The 16,188-nt window shown below is 43.0% G+C and overlaps 1 long non-coding RNA gene across 1 annotated transcript; it reads left to right on the top strand.

Annotated features, from left to right (window-relative positions):
- Positions 1-4,110: 4,110 nt before the first annotated feature.
- Positions 4,111-7,729, top strand: LOC129710947 (uncharacterized). The gene is made up of 3 exons (XR_008725762.1): positions 4,111-4,448; positions 4,564-4,760; positions 6,561-7,729. It is a non-coding gene; the product is annotated as an uncharacterized LOC129710947 (long non-coding RNA).
- The last annotated feature ends 8,459 nt before the right edge of the window (positions 7,730-16,188 follow it).

Here is a 16,188-nt window from a genome sequence, read left to right as displayed (position 1 = left end):
TTTTTAAACTCGGGGGAGCTCTAGGAATGAACTCGTACCGTGGGACAGGGTCATTAGGGTGCTGGCTGCATGGAGTTTGTACGTTCTCCCTGTGACCGCATGCGTTTTCGGCGGCGGGTTTGATAACCCAGTCTGAGTCGATGGCTGTACGTTCGGGGGGGGGGAGAGGTTAGAGTGAGACAGGGGAGTGGAGAAGTCGAGGCGGTTGATGTCCTGCAGGCAGTTTTGAATAAAAATGTCTAAAGCCGAAAGATGGCCATGATGGGGGGTCCAAGGGTAGGGGGTCCGTTGGAGACGGGACAAGGGATCACTATTATGATCAGCTAATGTTAGTGTTATTAATGTATTTAATTTTATATTATTATATATATTTATCTTTGTATTCTTGTATTTATGGGCATGTTAAACTACAGCAGATAATAATTTAATTGTTCAGTTGTCAGTACATATGACAATTAAGCACTCTTGACTCTTGATCTGCATTTACCAAAAGTATTTAATGACCACAGAATGCATTAGTAAACCAAGGAAAAAGAAAAACTTTTGTGGTAGAGTGACTATTATTATATCCTAAACATAGCAGCCAATTTGTCCATTGCAAAATTCAAAGATATGAATTGGAAGATGGAGGTCTCTCGAGCTTAATCTGCTATTCAATAAAACTGTCTTCTGATTGTGAACTTTCCAATGCTGGTAATCTGTGCACCCCCATGCTTGTCAAGAATCCATCCACATTTACCTCAGTTTAGCTTCGAGATACAGCACGGAAACAGGCCCTTAGGCACACCGAGTCCGTGCCGACCAGCAATCCCCATACACTAGCGTTATCCTATGCACACGGGATAATTTACAATCTTTACCGAAGCCAATTAACCTACAAACCTGTGTATCTTTGAAGTGTGGGAGGAAACCGGAGCACCTGAGGAAAATCCATGCGGTCACAGGAAAAACGTACAAACTCCGTACAGACAGCACCGTAGTCAAGATCGAACCCGGGTCTCTGGCGCTGTAAGGCAGCAACTTTACCGTTGGACCACCATGCCACCACCTCTGCCTTGGAAATATCCAAAGACTACTTTGAGAAGAGAGTGCCAAATACTCACACCCATTAAGATTGTTTTTGTCTCATCTCTTGCACAAAATGGATGACTCTATTTTTAAACAATAACCACAAGCAACAATCTAAAAATGGCCAAACAACTGCATATTTATGGTATGGTCACCCTTAGTTGGTTTATTATTATTGTCATGTGTACAGAGGTATGGTGAAAAGCTTTTGCTTGTATCCTACACAGTCAAAGAAAAGACTATGCATGAATACAATCAATCCGTCCACAGTGTACAGATAAATGATAAAGGGTATAACATTGAGTGCGAGATATGACATTGAAGTCCGATAAAATACAATTAAAGACAGTTCAAAATTCTCCAATGAGGTAGATGGGAGGTCAGTACGACTCTCTAGCTGGTGAGAGAACTACAAACCGTTCATTTGCCTGCTAACAGCTGAGAAGAAACTGCCCCAGAATCTGGAGGTATGCTTTTTCAAATTTCTGTACCTCTTGCCTGATGGGAGAGGGAGATAGGGGAATGTCCGGGGTGAGACTGGTACTTGATTATGCAGGTCGCCTTGCCAAGGCAGCATTAAGTGTAGCTGGAGTCAATGGAAGGGAGGCTGGTTTGTATGATGGTCTGGGCTACGTCCACAACTCTGCAGCTTCCTGTGGTCTCGGATGATGCTGTTCCCACACCAGGCTGTGATGCATCCCAACAAGATGCTTTCTACAGCACATGTAGAAGTTGGTGAGGGTTGTTGGGGACATGCAGAGCTTCCTAAGCCATCTAAGGAAGTAGAACAAATTCTTACTTCATACCCCGTAACAATGCTCTCTCTCCCCATCCCCCCACTCGCAACAAGGTCAGAGTCCCCCTAGTCCTCACCTTTCACCCCACTAGCCGTCACATACAACAAATAATCCTCCGTCAGTTTCGCCACCTCCAACGTGACCCCACCACTCGCCACATCTTCCCATCTCCCCCCATGTCTGCTTTCCGCAAAGACCGCTCCCTTCGTAACTCCCTGGTCAATTCTTCCCTTCCCTCCCGTACCACCCCCTCCCGGGCACTTTCCCTTGCAACCGCAAGAGATGCTACACATGTTGCTTTACCTCCCCCCTCGACTCCATTCAAGGACCCAAGCAATCGTTCCAGGTGCAACAGAGGTTCACCTGCATCACCTCATCTATTGCATCCGCTGCTCTAGATGTCAGCTGATCTATATCGGGGAGACTAAGCGGACGTTGGGCGATCGTTTCGCCGAACACCTCTGCTCGGTCCGCATTAACCAACCTGACCTCCCGGTGGCTCAGCACTTCAACTCCCCCTCCCACTCCGTATCCAACCTCTCTGTCCTGGGTCTCCTCCATGGCCAGAGCGAGCAGCACCGGAAATTGGAGGAACAGCACCTCATATTCCGCTTGGGGAGTCTGCATCCTGGGGGCATGAACATTGAATTCTCCCAATTTTGTTAACCCTTGCTGTCTCCTCCCCTTCCTATCTCTCCCTCAGCCCTTGGGCTCTCCTCCTCCTCCTTTTTCCTTTCTTCTCCCCGCCCCCCCCCCCACCCTACATCAGTCTGAAGAAGGGTTTCGGCCCGAAACATTGCCTATTTCCTTCACTCCATAGATGCTGCTGCACCCGCTGAGTTTCTCCAGCATTTTTGTGTACTTTCTTACTTAATTCAACTGAGCTTCAGTGTTGACATGAGAGAAGCCTTTAACACCTCTGAAAGGCAGCACCTCAATGAGATGACCGCGCCCCTCTGATGCTGCATCAAAGAATTATCCAACTCTTTGTGCAAACAGAAAACAGTGCTTTGCTGAGTTGATTGTTATCTAAAACAGCCAAAGATGCTGTACTCCTACAAAATATAATCCAGGAGTTGGGAATAAGTTTGAGTAATTATCGTTAGGGTCTCTCACCAGATGCCTGCCCGACAGACGGCAATGTAAAATAAATTCATGGTATAAACTGCAACACTTGTACTCGAATGAAGTAAAAACTGATGCAAGGCATAACAATACTGATATGTTTAAGTGTACATATAACCAAGTTTTAGATGCAGTTCATAGCTCCTGGCATTAATGACAGTCGTGTGTAGTCGAATTTTACGTTTCAAAAGTTAATTTAAATCTTTCTCCAAATAAATGTATTCAATCGCAGTCAAAAACTTTGTTAAAAGCGAAGAATAATGATTTATGAAACTACCAATGATTATTTCAAAATTGAATAGTTAAGAAGTTCCATGTAAAATTAAGTGCTGAAGGATTTAATGATAAATACTGAAGCTTTTTTCAGAACCTTGCCTCAGGTCCTTAAAGGTAGTGTAAAACAGGCAGGAAATGCAATTTATGTGCTCAGTGCTTCATTCTGCTTGTCAAAGTGCTCTTACGGCCAGTGTAAAAGAGGAATTACTGTCTGCTTAAAGTCAAAACTTTATGGTCAGTTTTGAAGAAAAGCTGGCACAAGAATCCATTGGTCTAAACATTGTTTGTGATTTTTTAAAAATCGTTCAGCAGATATTGAACTGTTTCAAAAGTAAGGGCCGACTTAAATAAAAGAACAAAACCAATGTATCTCAATTGAAAGGCATTGTTAAATTATCAGTCCTTAATGACAAACTCAAAGACAATTACTTTGCACAAACGTAACTCAATAATTTGTCCCTTGGTTTGTTCCAGGAAAAAAAGTTAAATAAAGTAATTTTAACCAAATAAAATACAATTGGAAAGAGCAAATCAAGTTTACTCACTTTACAGAAATATTCACTCATCAGGTATTTCAGATAATAAAATTCTTTGTTTATCTTTGAAAACCTCCGCTTGTTTCATCTCTGATCCACGAGTATGTTAATTACCTTTCTAAGGATTTAAAAATGAATTCCTTCTGTTTCAAGGTCACTATGTTATGGTAAAGTAAAAGGAATGACCTGTCTTCTTATAGTGGACATCTTTCTGCACTTCTGCTAAAATTGTTGAACTTTGACTTCTAGGTGACGGAAACGGACAATAATTCCTGAAGACAGGCTTGAATGATGGCAAGGCAACACGTTTACAAAAGGATTCTGGAATCTTGACCAGTTTATGTTCAGGGTTCCCAACAGTTTTGCTTGTGTTTTTTTTCCCTTTTCATGACCCATCCTATGTTTTCAATTAGCACCTCATGTTAATTGGATCCGTTCCCTGAGGGTAGTAGGTGGTGTCTCACTTTCTCCCATCATTGGTGATATATTTGAAACATGACATTTATGACTTGAGTCCAGGGCCGTTAGAAAAAGTCATTTACTCCGGGTCACTGCTAAAGCTAGCCACAGTAGCCGACTGAACACACTTGTTTGATGTGGTTGTTATCAGTAACACCCTTTGCTACTTCATTCCAATCATTAAATAGTAAGTAGTACTGCGGGCAGGGCAAAGGGGAATCTTTGAATAATTTGTATATTCCGTCAAAATATATCAACCTTTTTCTCCATCTTTAATTTGCCTCTTTATTTATCTTTATCAGATTTGCAAAAGCTGGCAAAGAACAAGGTTACATTTATGAAATGTGCAGCAAGAAACTGCAGATGCCGGTTTAAACCGAAGATAGACACAAAAAGCTGGAGTAACTCAGCGGAACAGGCAGCATCTCTGGAGAGAAGGAATGGGTGACGTTTCCAGGTCGAGACCCTTCTTCAGACTGACCTTTATAAAGACTGAAGTGTAAGTACATTATCATTACAAACTGTGTCTATCGACATAGTCACACTATTATTGTTGGATTTTCATAAGATAAAACAAAATGCCAGCAAGAAATGCAGATTTATTTATTTTTGATGCATGTATTTATAACAGCAGAGCACACCATTGTTCACCAACGAATGCAAGTGACTCATGAACATTTTTAGAGAAAAGTGAGCTGAATGTTATTGGATTTTGGCTACACTCTATTTTACTTGACCCTTGGAGTAATCTGGGATTCTGTGTAACAGCGAATTTGAGCCTGTGAGGCTCTCCCTGGAATGAGAGAAAGATTGTATGGAAATTCTTGATTAGTACAGGTGTTAGAGGTTATGGGGAGAAGGCTGGAGAATGGGGTTAGGAGGGAGAGATAGATCGGCCATGATTGAATGGTGGAGTAGACTTGATGGGCGGAATGGCCTAATTCTGCTATTTCTTATGACCTTATGACCATAAAATGGGTCAGTGAGCTGTGCATATTCCAATCTATCGTACTCCCACCAACTCATGTGGCACAGTGGCGCAACAGATAGAGCTGCTGCCTCACATCACCAGAGACCTGGGTTCAACCCTGACCTTGGGTGCTGTTTCTGTGGGGTTTGCACGTTCTCCCTGTTTCCTCGGGGTGCTCCGGTATCCTTCCACATCCCAGAGATGTGTGGGTTTGCAGCTTGGTTAGAATGCAAATTGCCCCTAATGTGCAGGGAGTGGATGAAAAAGTGGGATAACATCAAACTAATGTAAACAGGTGATTAACGGTCCGCGTGGACTGCTATGTTTTTTAGCAGAAATTCCTTGAGACCTTGGGCCATTACCACTTCCAGGAAAAATTGACATATGTGTGGTATTTGCCGGCTGGTGGGAAAGGTGAGCGGACTCTTTTGCGAGTGGGGGGATGGGGAAGAGCAGTGTTGCGTGGTATGGTTGAGACCCTGGTGGATCTATGTGGCGAAGAGGGAATCCCTGTTCCCAAGAACGAGGACAGCCTGGTATGGAATGAGTAATGCTTCTTGTTGGAGAGATTGGGCCCCGTTTAAGGCTGCTCTCTCTCTCTCTCCTCCATCTCTCTTCCCCCCTCCCTCTCACCCCAGAGGCCCCCCCCCCTCTCTCCCTCCCTCTCGCCCCCTCTGTCTACAAGCTCTCCCCCTCTCCGGTTCTCCCACCCCCCCTCTCACCCCCTCCCTCAACCCCTCCAGAATTAGGTAATTCAGCCCATCAAGTCTACTCCGCCATTCAATTACGGCTGATCTATCTATCCCCCTCAACCCCATTCTCCTGCCTTTTCCCCGTTACCCCTGACGGCCGTGCTAATCCAGAATCTATCAATCTCCGCCTTAAAAATATTAATTGACTTTACCTCCACAGCCTTCTTTAGTTTAGTTTAGTTTAGTTTAGAGATACAGTGCGGAAACAGTATGATGCCAAGTTAAACTAACCTCCTCAGCCTGCATCTGATCCCACGTGTCTTCATTCCCAACAAATATATATAGGGTCATGGTTCTTTCTTTTTATTTGGACTTTGAGTTTGACTCCACAAAACATGACATCTGTAATACATCTTTCAGGTGCCGGTAATTTCCCTACATCACTGTACTGCATGACTAACTTGTTGCTCCAGCTTGATTTTAATATCTCCATCTTTGGCGTCCATTCCAATAACGTACGTTATACAACCAGCCCCCACCCCTTCCCCCCACTGCACAACATGTCTGTTTCCTATCAGGAAGGGGGCAGGTCCATGTTAAGCACCTGTCTGAGGTACGTTGTTATACTCTTTCCCAGAGCCGGCCCTTCCTCATCCCCTGAAGACCAGAGACCGGGAGGATGGAGCCGGCAACGAGAAGCAAGGCCGGTAGGAGAGTGAACCGGGGTCTGGCTTACCGCTCCCTCAAGGTCAGCTGCGGGAGGCACCCCTGGGGCACAAAGGTGGACGGGCAAGGAGAGGGGCGTGGGTACACTGGACGTTCCAAGGAAGGTGAAGGCTGGAGGCCCTGCAGCAGCCTGGGCCTTGCCTGGATAGGACAATGCCCATTGGAACCTGGAGCGCGGACTGGTCTTTGAAAATGGCGTCAAACATGGCGCCTCTTGCATGCGGGCTCAGTGGGCTATTTCGGTACCCTTTGCTAATCGGTGATTGTGCTTAGGCATGGCAATACTTCACTAGGACTGTATGTAAGTAAAGAATTTCACTGTGCGTTTGCACATGTGACAATAAAAACATAATTGAACCATTGAACCAGTGAACCATCAAAGGAGTTCCCACGTATTAATATAATTCTGCTTCATTACCCCCACAGCAACCTATAATGGGGCATTTGCCCAGATGTGTTTTATAATCCTATTTGACACATACCAGGATCTCACACTATTGCAGAGCCGAATTTTATTCATTTGTGGCACAGAAGTGCTTTATTTTAAAGGAAAAAAGCAGCCCAAGAAGAAAGACCCTGCTTGTGTTCATCCTGTCCATTCATAATTATAAAATGGCCACCAAGGTTGTAGAAACGCATCAAATAATCAGCCCATACAATTTTGATGGAACATTTTCCCACTCATTTTCCCACTTAAAAATATCAATTTAACTCACATAGGTGTACAGATAATCCTTCAAGTAAAAAACGTCTATCAGAAGATTAACTATATTCTCTTTCATTTACAGATATGGACCACAATGGCAACAGCAAAGCATTTCAAAGTTAAAGGATATATAAGAGATTTTTTTTCTCACTTTGATTCATTCTCTGTGGATTTAGCCCTTTGGTAATATTGTATAGTGGAGGACAATCTATTTTTGTTGCAAATATATTATTTTCATTCCTCCATTTGGATGTATCCAGACCGAAAAAAAAATGTTGCATTAGTAAGTTGCACTAGTGTATCGCTGAAAGGCCGAGACTAGGATTCAATGCTGTTAAGATTTGTTTGAAATGGTTTCCGAGTGTTGTACTTAAAATAAGAGCTAGTTTTGGCTAGTTTTGGATACAAATCAGCATTGCGTAAAAAACATTTTTTAGAGAGGAAATGTGTGAGCATCTTGAAAAAGATATGTGAATGGGAACAAATGAGTTTGCTTTTGCCATGCTCCTTTTAAATTACGCTAGGTCCCCTGAGCTCATTTTTTCCCAGCAGTGTTTTCTCGCTACTTTACCTGCAAGATCCCTTAAAACCGTACAAACTACCACGCCCCTTCAAGAGAACTTGAATTCGAATTCCAGCGGGGAGTCATTCTATAAGGTTGAAATCCAATTCCTGTTTTATTATGTTATCAATGCACCGTGGAAATTCTTCCAGGCATGTTAACATGATAGCAGACCGTTGGAGAGGAATAAAATGAAAGCGTGGGCCTGTGAAAGGTTAGGGGAAGAAAATCAAATTGTTTTCTCAGGTTACCAACTCGGGTCAAAAGTACAAGCCTGGGTCTGGGCTCTGCCAGCGAACTTTATTTAACCACAGCAGCAAGTCCAATCTGACGGGTGAGAAAGGACACTTGACCCCTCACTGAAAACAGCATTTGTGTCCAGATAATCCTTCAAGTAAAGACATAAATCAGAAGATTAATTGTATTCTGTTTCATTTACAGATAAGGAATACAATGGCAACAGTAAAACATTTCAAAGTTAAAAGATATAAGAGATTTTTTTTTTCTATTTGACTCATTCTCTGTATTTTAGACCTTTGGTAATATTGTATGGTGGTGCACAATCTCTTTTTGTTGCAAATACTACATTTTTATTCAGTCCATGGCGCACGGTGGCGCAGCGGTAGGGTTGCTGCCTTACAGCGCCAGAAACCCCGGTTCGATCCTGACTATGGGTGCTGTCTGTATGGAGTTTGCATGCTCTCTCCGTGATCACGTGGGTTTTCCCCGGGTGCTCCGGTTTCCTTCCACATTCCAAAGACGTACAGGTTTGTAGGTTAGTTGGCTTCGGTCAAAATTGTAAATTGTCCCTAATGTGTAGGATAGGGCTAGTGTGTGGGGATCGCTGGCCGGCATGGTCTTGGTGGGCCAAAGGCCTGTTTCTGTGCTGTATCTTTAAACTAAACTAAATTTGGCTGTGTTCATTTTTCTAGGCCGAAAAAAATTGCATTGGCAAGTCGTTGCCTTGGTTGTATCATTGAAAGGATGAGACTAAGATTCAATGCTGTAAAGATTAATTTGGAAAGATTTTTCAACATTGCATTAAAAAAAAAGTACTGGGCTGTTCTCCTCTGTCTCACCCCCTCCTTCCAATAAGCCTCTCCCTCACAGTTTCTGAACTCCCCATTACAAAGGATCAAAAGGAGATACTGCCTCAAAAAGCAGCCAATATCATCAAAGACCAACACCAGCCAGGCCTCACTCACATTCCATTATTACCATGGTGAAAAAGGTATAGGAGTGTGAAAACTATACCAACCAAGTTCAAGAACAGCCTCTTCCCAACATCCATCAGGCTCCTGAACACTATGACCCTGAGCTCAGTAACTATGATGTATGGAGGAACCCAGAGCTACGTGGCAGTCAGCTCATCCACATTATGTAAAAACCCATAACAAGATTAGTTGCTGATCTAGAGACACAGAATGCTGGAGTAACTTAGCAGATCAGGCAGCATCTCTGGAGAAAAGCAGTAGGTGACGTTTCGGGTCGAGACCCTTCTTCAGACCCCAATGATGCTTTTGAAACATGGACTCTTGATCCATATACATTGGATTCAAACAGTACCATGGAAGCAGGAGGAATTTAAGAAGAGGTAATTGTAGAAAACTGGAATTTAAAAAAAAAGGGAAACTGCTACATTATCGCAAAAATCCTGCTTGTCCGTCAACATTTCCTTTAACATGGGAAATATTCCATCACAGTACGTGATTCCAGATCCGCCGTTTTTGTTGACTCTTACCAACTTTGAAATGTACGGTAAGCAATCAGGGATGGATCTCAGCCTATCAACCATATCCACATATGGCCAGCAGTTAAATATAAGTAGAACTGATGCTGAAACATTGATCTTCAAATCCCACATGTTAGTAACATGTTCCACTGTAGGGCCCAATCTGGCCTCTTGCTGTTTCTCCTCACATTAAGAAAGAAGGGGGGTAGAGGGGGGGGGGGGGGGGGGGGGGGGGTGAAGTTGGTAGATCAATTGGCCATTGTTGTGCAGGTGAGTCGGGGGTGGGAGTAGATGGGAATGTGGAGAGAATAACAAACAATGTTTATACGGGAGGCAAAAGAAACAGCAGAAGCTGAGATCTTGACAAGAACAGGGCGGTATAGTGATGTAGCGGAAGAGGGTGGCATGGTTGTGTAGCAGTAGAGGGTGGCACAGTGGCAGAGAGGTAGAGCTTCTGCCTTTCAGCACCAGAGACCTGGGTTCAATCCCGACTATGAGAGTTTGTACGTTCTCCCTGTGACCGCGTGCGTTTTCTCCAGGTGCTCCAGTTTCCTTACACATTCCAAATATGTTTGAGGTTTGTAGGTTCATTGGCTTCAGTAAAAAATTGTAAATTGTCCTTAGTGTGTAAGATGGTGTTAATGTATAGGTTGATCGCTGGTCGGCACGAACTCCATGGGCTGAAGGGCTTGTTGTGGAGTTGGTACCTCTAAACCCAAAGTCTGAAGTAATGACAACGTGCTGGAGGAACTCAGCGGGCCAGTCAGCATCTGTGCAGGGGATGTATAGGTGACGTTTCAGATTCATATGAGTGGGGGGTGGAGGGGGAGATGTAAAAGAGAGGGGGTGTGGTGGTCAAAGCCTGGCATATGATAAATGGATGCAGTTGAGGGGAACATTAATGGAGGATTACCGCACATGGGTTATTGATGGTCGGCACAGGCTAGGTGGGCTGAATGGCCCGATTATGTGCTGTGCGTTTTTGACACTGCAATTTTTCCTTCCAAGTCAGCAACAAGAACCCTGGCCATTCTTCTCCTTATTTCTCAGACTCCCATTGTATTTCGTTATTGCCCACATGAAAATCAGCAAGATTTTACATATTTGTCTTGCATGGGTTTATTCCACTTTAAGGAATGGATTTAATTGTGCCCCAGAACTTATGTATCACTAAAAATAAAAAAAAACACCCATTTGGAGAACTTGCAATTGGAAAGGTGCATTGTGTAACTATGTAAGCTTGTCTTTTTAAACTCGATCTGTTAGCTGCAGCTAAAATGTTCCTCAAAGATCAATAACACAATTTCATGGTGCGTGCAGAGACGCCACTGGATGTTCTTTGTCCCTTGTTTCCTGTGACAAACGGGAAGCTAAGAGCAAAGAGCAGAGGTCAGTGATAACAATACATATTGTGCATTACTGATATTGATTCTTGTGGGCAGAGATGGTCTCCACCCCTCCCACTCTCTGCACTTAAAACACGTTTATTCTCTCGCTTTTCTTGCTATGATGGAGGGTCCTTGACTTGAACCATTAACTTGAATATGTTCCCTTTCGATGCTGCGTGACCATCTGAATGTTTCCAGCGTTTTCAGTTATTGTTTTGGAATGCAGGGAACGGTAATCAACAACTGTATGTTTTATGTGTAGGAAGGAACTGCAGACAAAATGTGTGGGAAGCAACTACAGATGCTGGTTTAAACCGAAGATAGACACAAAAAGCTGGAATAACCCAACGGGACAGGCAGCATCTCCGGAGAGAAGGAATCGGTGACGTTTCGGGTCGAGACCCTTCTTCAGACTCTGAGGATCTGAGACCAGAGGGTCTGAGACCAGTCTGAAGAAGGGTCTTGACCCGAAACATCACCCAATCCTTCTCTCCAGAGATGCTGCCTGTCCTGCCAAGGAACTGCAGATGCTGGTTTACACAGAAGATAGACACAAAATGCTGGAGTAACTCAGTGGTACCAACAGCATCTCTGGATAGATCACTTCTATATTTTACTTCATAGTTGGAAATAGTACAATTTATGGGTCACGAGTCAAGTCAAAAGTGTTTCATTGTCGTATGTTCTGAAACGGATCAATGAAATTCCTACTTACGGCAACACAACAGTGCAACTCACAAAGGGTGAGGGTGATTTTCTACTTTTCAAATAATAAGGTATCTCATCTAAAACAATACAGATGAAACATAAATTGCATTTAAATCACAAGCATCAAAGATTAAGAGGAAATAAATGAATAAAGTGGCAGTGGAATTGGAATAAGAATATAGAATATAGAACGTAGACACAAAATGCTGGAGTAACTCAGCGGGACAGGCAGCATCTCTGGAGAGAAGGAATGGTTGACGTTTCGGGTCGAGACCCTTCTTCAGACTGTCAGCGGAGTGAGCGGGGCAGAGATAGAATGTAGTCGGAGACAGTAAGACGGATGGGGAAACTGGGAAGGGGGAGGGGATGGAGAGAGAGTGAAAGCAAGGGCTATTTGAAGTTAGAGAAGTCAATGTTTATACCGCTAGGTTGTTAAGGGGCTGTCCCACTGTGGCGACCTAATTGGCGAGTTTAGAAGAGTTTGCCCTCGACTCATACTCGCAGCATGGTCGACACGAGGTCCTAGGAGGCCTTTGTAACTCTCCTTCATGCTCGAGAGTGGTCTCCGCGTACTCGAGGCCTCAGCTGGGTTGTGGCATATTTTTCAACATGCTGAAAAATGCCCGCGAGTAAAAAAAGGTCGCCACGGAAAGAAATCAATATTTTTTTTACTTGTAGGTTTAGTCGAAGTAGATCGTAGTAGGTCGGCATGTTATTCGTAGGGAATCGAGGGTAGTCGAAGGTCATCGAAGGTAGTCGAAGGTAGTCGTAGATAGTCTTCAACATAGTCGAAGGGAGGTCGAAGGAGATCGAAGGAGGTCGTCTTCACTCTCCTCTATTTGGTGTCCAATTTTCCCAAAGCTAGTCGAAGCTATTCGAAGCTAGTCTACTACATAGTCGAAGGAGGTCTTCAACATGACATTTCTTCAAACTCTCCTCAACTCTTCTAAACTCACCAATTAGGTTGCCGCAATTGACAGCCCCTTAAGCTACCCCATATAGAATATTGATCAGCGCAACGCAGGAACAGACCCTTCAGACTGTCTGTGTTAAAGAACAAGATGTTAAAATAATCTAATCTGATCTATCTAAAATAATCTAATCTATGCGTTGTGTAATTAGATTGACAAACATTATTAAAACAAAAGGAAACTGATGAGAAATCTGGGTCTACTAAATTTTAGATCAAGATAACAAACACAATTTAAATATTTTCACAAAAATGCTGGAGAAACTCAGCGGGTGCAGTAGCATCTATGGAGCGAAGGAAATAGGCAACGTTTCGACCCGAATAGATGCTGCTGCACCCGCTGAGTTTTTCCAGCATTTTTGTGTACCTTCGATTTTCCAGCATCTGCAGTTCCTTCTTAAATAAATAAATACAATATTTTCAGTCTGGTTATATTTTTTTCTAAATCTTGCAATATTTACTTGCAAGATTGGAAAGCTTTCTTCAAACAGGACTATGGTTTAATGACCTAATATTTTGCAAAGCTCTCTGACAGTGGAGTTCTTTCTTAAACATTTCATCTACTCCACTGCAAAATCTCCTCAAGGGATGACTACTCTGAAGAATTCCTCCTTTCTCCGAAGACAATTTTGCAACCTCCCTTCTTCCCGCCCCCCTCCCCCACCCCACATCAGTGTGAAGAAGGGTCTCGACCCGAAACGTCACCTATTCCTTTGCTCCATAGATGCTGCCTCACCCGCTGAGTTTCTCCAGCATTTTTAACTATCTTGGAAGTTTAGTCCTCTGGCTTTCAGTGCTCTGGTCAAGTTAAGACATTACCCCGTTGCTTCATTGAACTGGGAACATAACTAATGAAACTTGTTAAAAATTGCATCGAAACGTGCAGATCTGAAATCAAAGGTGTATATTCGACAATCCAAAATAGTACAATTAATAACTTGAAGCCATTGACTTTATATTATTACCTTTAGAAATGACGGATGTATCTCTGGCATGGATTAAAGTTGTAACTATGGAAACAGCAGTACAGAAGAATAGAATTTCCCACATTTTTCAGAGAATGTGTAAAGTCTTCATTGGGCAGATAGCTTGACCAGTTAAGCCAGGATCCTGGTAATTAACCTCAAATAGTGCATAAGTTCATACATTCATGTTATATGAGGAGAATTAGGCCATTCGGCCCATCAAGTCTACTCCGCCATTTAATCATGGCTAATCTATCTTTCCCTCTCAACCCCATTCTCCTACCTTCTCCCCATAACCCCTAACACACGTACTCATCAAGAATCTGGCAATCTCTGTCTTAAAAATATCCATTGACTTGGCCTCCACAGCAGTCTGTGGCAATGAATTCCATAGGTTCACCACCCTCTAACAAAGGACACTAACTAACTAACTAACTAACTAACTAACTAACTAACTGACTGACTGACTGACTGACTGACTGACTGACTGACTGACTGACTGACTGACTAACTAACTAACTAACTAACTAACTAACTAACTAACTAACAAACCTCACACCCTTACTAAAGGTTAGCCCTTTTATTCTGATGCTATGCCTTTGGTCCTGGACTCTCCCACTAGTGGAAGCATCCTCCCCACATCCACTCTATCCAGGGCTTTCGCTATTCGGTAAGTTTCAACGCGGTCCCCCCTCCAATCCTACAAAATCCATTTTCAGAAGGTGTGCATTCAAAAATAACTTTGATCGCAGTGATTGATCAGGGGCAGTGAAAATCACAGGACCACTCCCTTTGCAGGGCTTTGTCAACTTTCATTTTCAAAGGTACGGAGAATTTATAAAAGGAAAGTATTTTAATTGCAGGCGTCCATGGGGGTTACAAATTGGAACTGGTCAGGTGTTGCGCTATGCGTGTTGCGCTATGCATTTTCCATCACTGCTGTTTAAGCCATAAGTGGTCGGCATTAACTTCAAAATCCAACATCAGTCGGTACTTTTTCAGAAGTCTAGCCTGCAAAAGTAATCTCAAAACACTTGCCCATCTGCTGAAGTGTTGATGTTATCTGCTGATCGTTTTCACTCCCCAAAAATAAAATATGGGACAATTTATACATCAAAGACCACACAGCACTTGATTGGTAATGCAAAGCATTGCAAAAATGTGAAAACAAGTGCACACGGAGGGTTTTAATATCCTCACTGCTGCGGCACAGCATTCCACGCTGGTCTCTCTTTTGTCTTTTATTGTATCTATATTTTGATGTGTGCTGGAGATAATGGAGCTTGAACATTTTGAAACGTCTGAGGTGAATCTTTGATCACAACTTATTTTCTCTTTGCAGTTAGTTCGGTCCTTTTGAAGATAGTTTCTCAACTGCCCATAACCCAGGACACAAAGGAAGCTTTTCAGTTTACTGGAATAAACGAATTACGTGGCAGTGGAATTGGACTAAGAATATAGAACATAGACCGTATATGCTTCAAAATTGCAACATCAGGGTTTTGCGAGCAAATTGCCCTTAAAACAAATCTGGTTTCTGATCAGTAATACAATTCTGGGTTCAATGTGATAAAGTATCAAAAGATATGAGGGCAAATAAGATCACACTACTAAAATAAGTACAGAAATTTGGTGCATGGGTTATGTTTTTGCATGATAATTAACCAACATTCATTTTAATTTTGACTTTAAAAATTCATATTCTATTTCAATTTCTATGTGAACCAAATTCATGAGTAGCATTATCCCAACAAGCATCAGACCCTTGAGCACCCCAAAACATTAACCTCAACAGCACCAGTCTATGTGTAGGAAGGAACTGCAGATGCTGGCTTACATCAAAGAAAGACACAAAATGCTGGAGTAACTCAGGCAGCATCTCTGGAGAAAAGGAATAGGTGACGTTTCGGGTCGAGGCTGAATAAGGGTCTCGACCTTTCATACCCCAGTGGTATGAACATTGACTTCTCCAACTTCAAATAGCCCTTGCTTTCCCTCTCTCTCCATCCCCTCCCCCTTCCCAGTTCTCCCACCACTCTTGCAGGCTGAAGAAGGGTCTCGACCCGAAATGTCTCATCATCTTTTCTCCAGAGATGCTGCCTGATCTGTTGAATTACTCAAGCATTTTTTAGCATCGAGAAATTCTATGGATTTGGGGTTTTTATCTCTGTACTGATATTGTGGTATTAATTTAGAAAACCTTTGCTTATTTTATATCATCTATATCATCATTTCATTGTACTGTTGTCAGCATACAAGGCAATTAACAACTCTTGACTTTTGACCAGGTTAATAAAAAATGCAAGGTACACACAAAATGCTGGAGAAACTCAGCGGGTGCAGCAGCATCTATGAAGTGAAGGAAATAGGCAACGTTTCTAGCCGAAACCCGTCTTCAAACTGATGGGGTTGGGGGGAGGGGGGGGAGAAGGAAGGAAAAAAGGAGGAGGAGGAGCCCGAGGGTGGGGGGATGGGAGGAGACAGCTCGAGGGTGAAGGAAGGGGAGGA

The sequence above is a fragment of the Leucoraja erinacea genome, chromosome 29 (genome assembly GCF_028641065.1).
Source record: "Leucoraja erinacea ecotype New England chromosome 29, Leri_hhj_1, whole genome shotgun sequence".
NCBI classification, from domain to species: domain Eukaryota; kingdom Metazoa; phylum Chordata; class Chondrichthyes; order Rajiformes; family Rajidae; genus Leucoraja; species Leucoraja erinaceus.
Note: the sequence above shows the minus strand (reverse complement) of the source record. Positions and strands in the feature narration are given on the sequence as shown.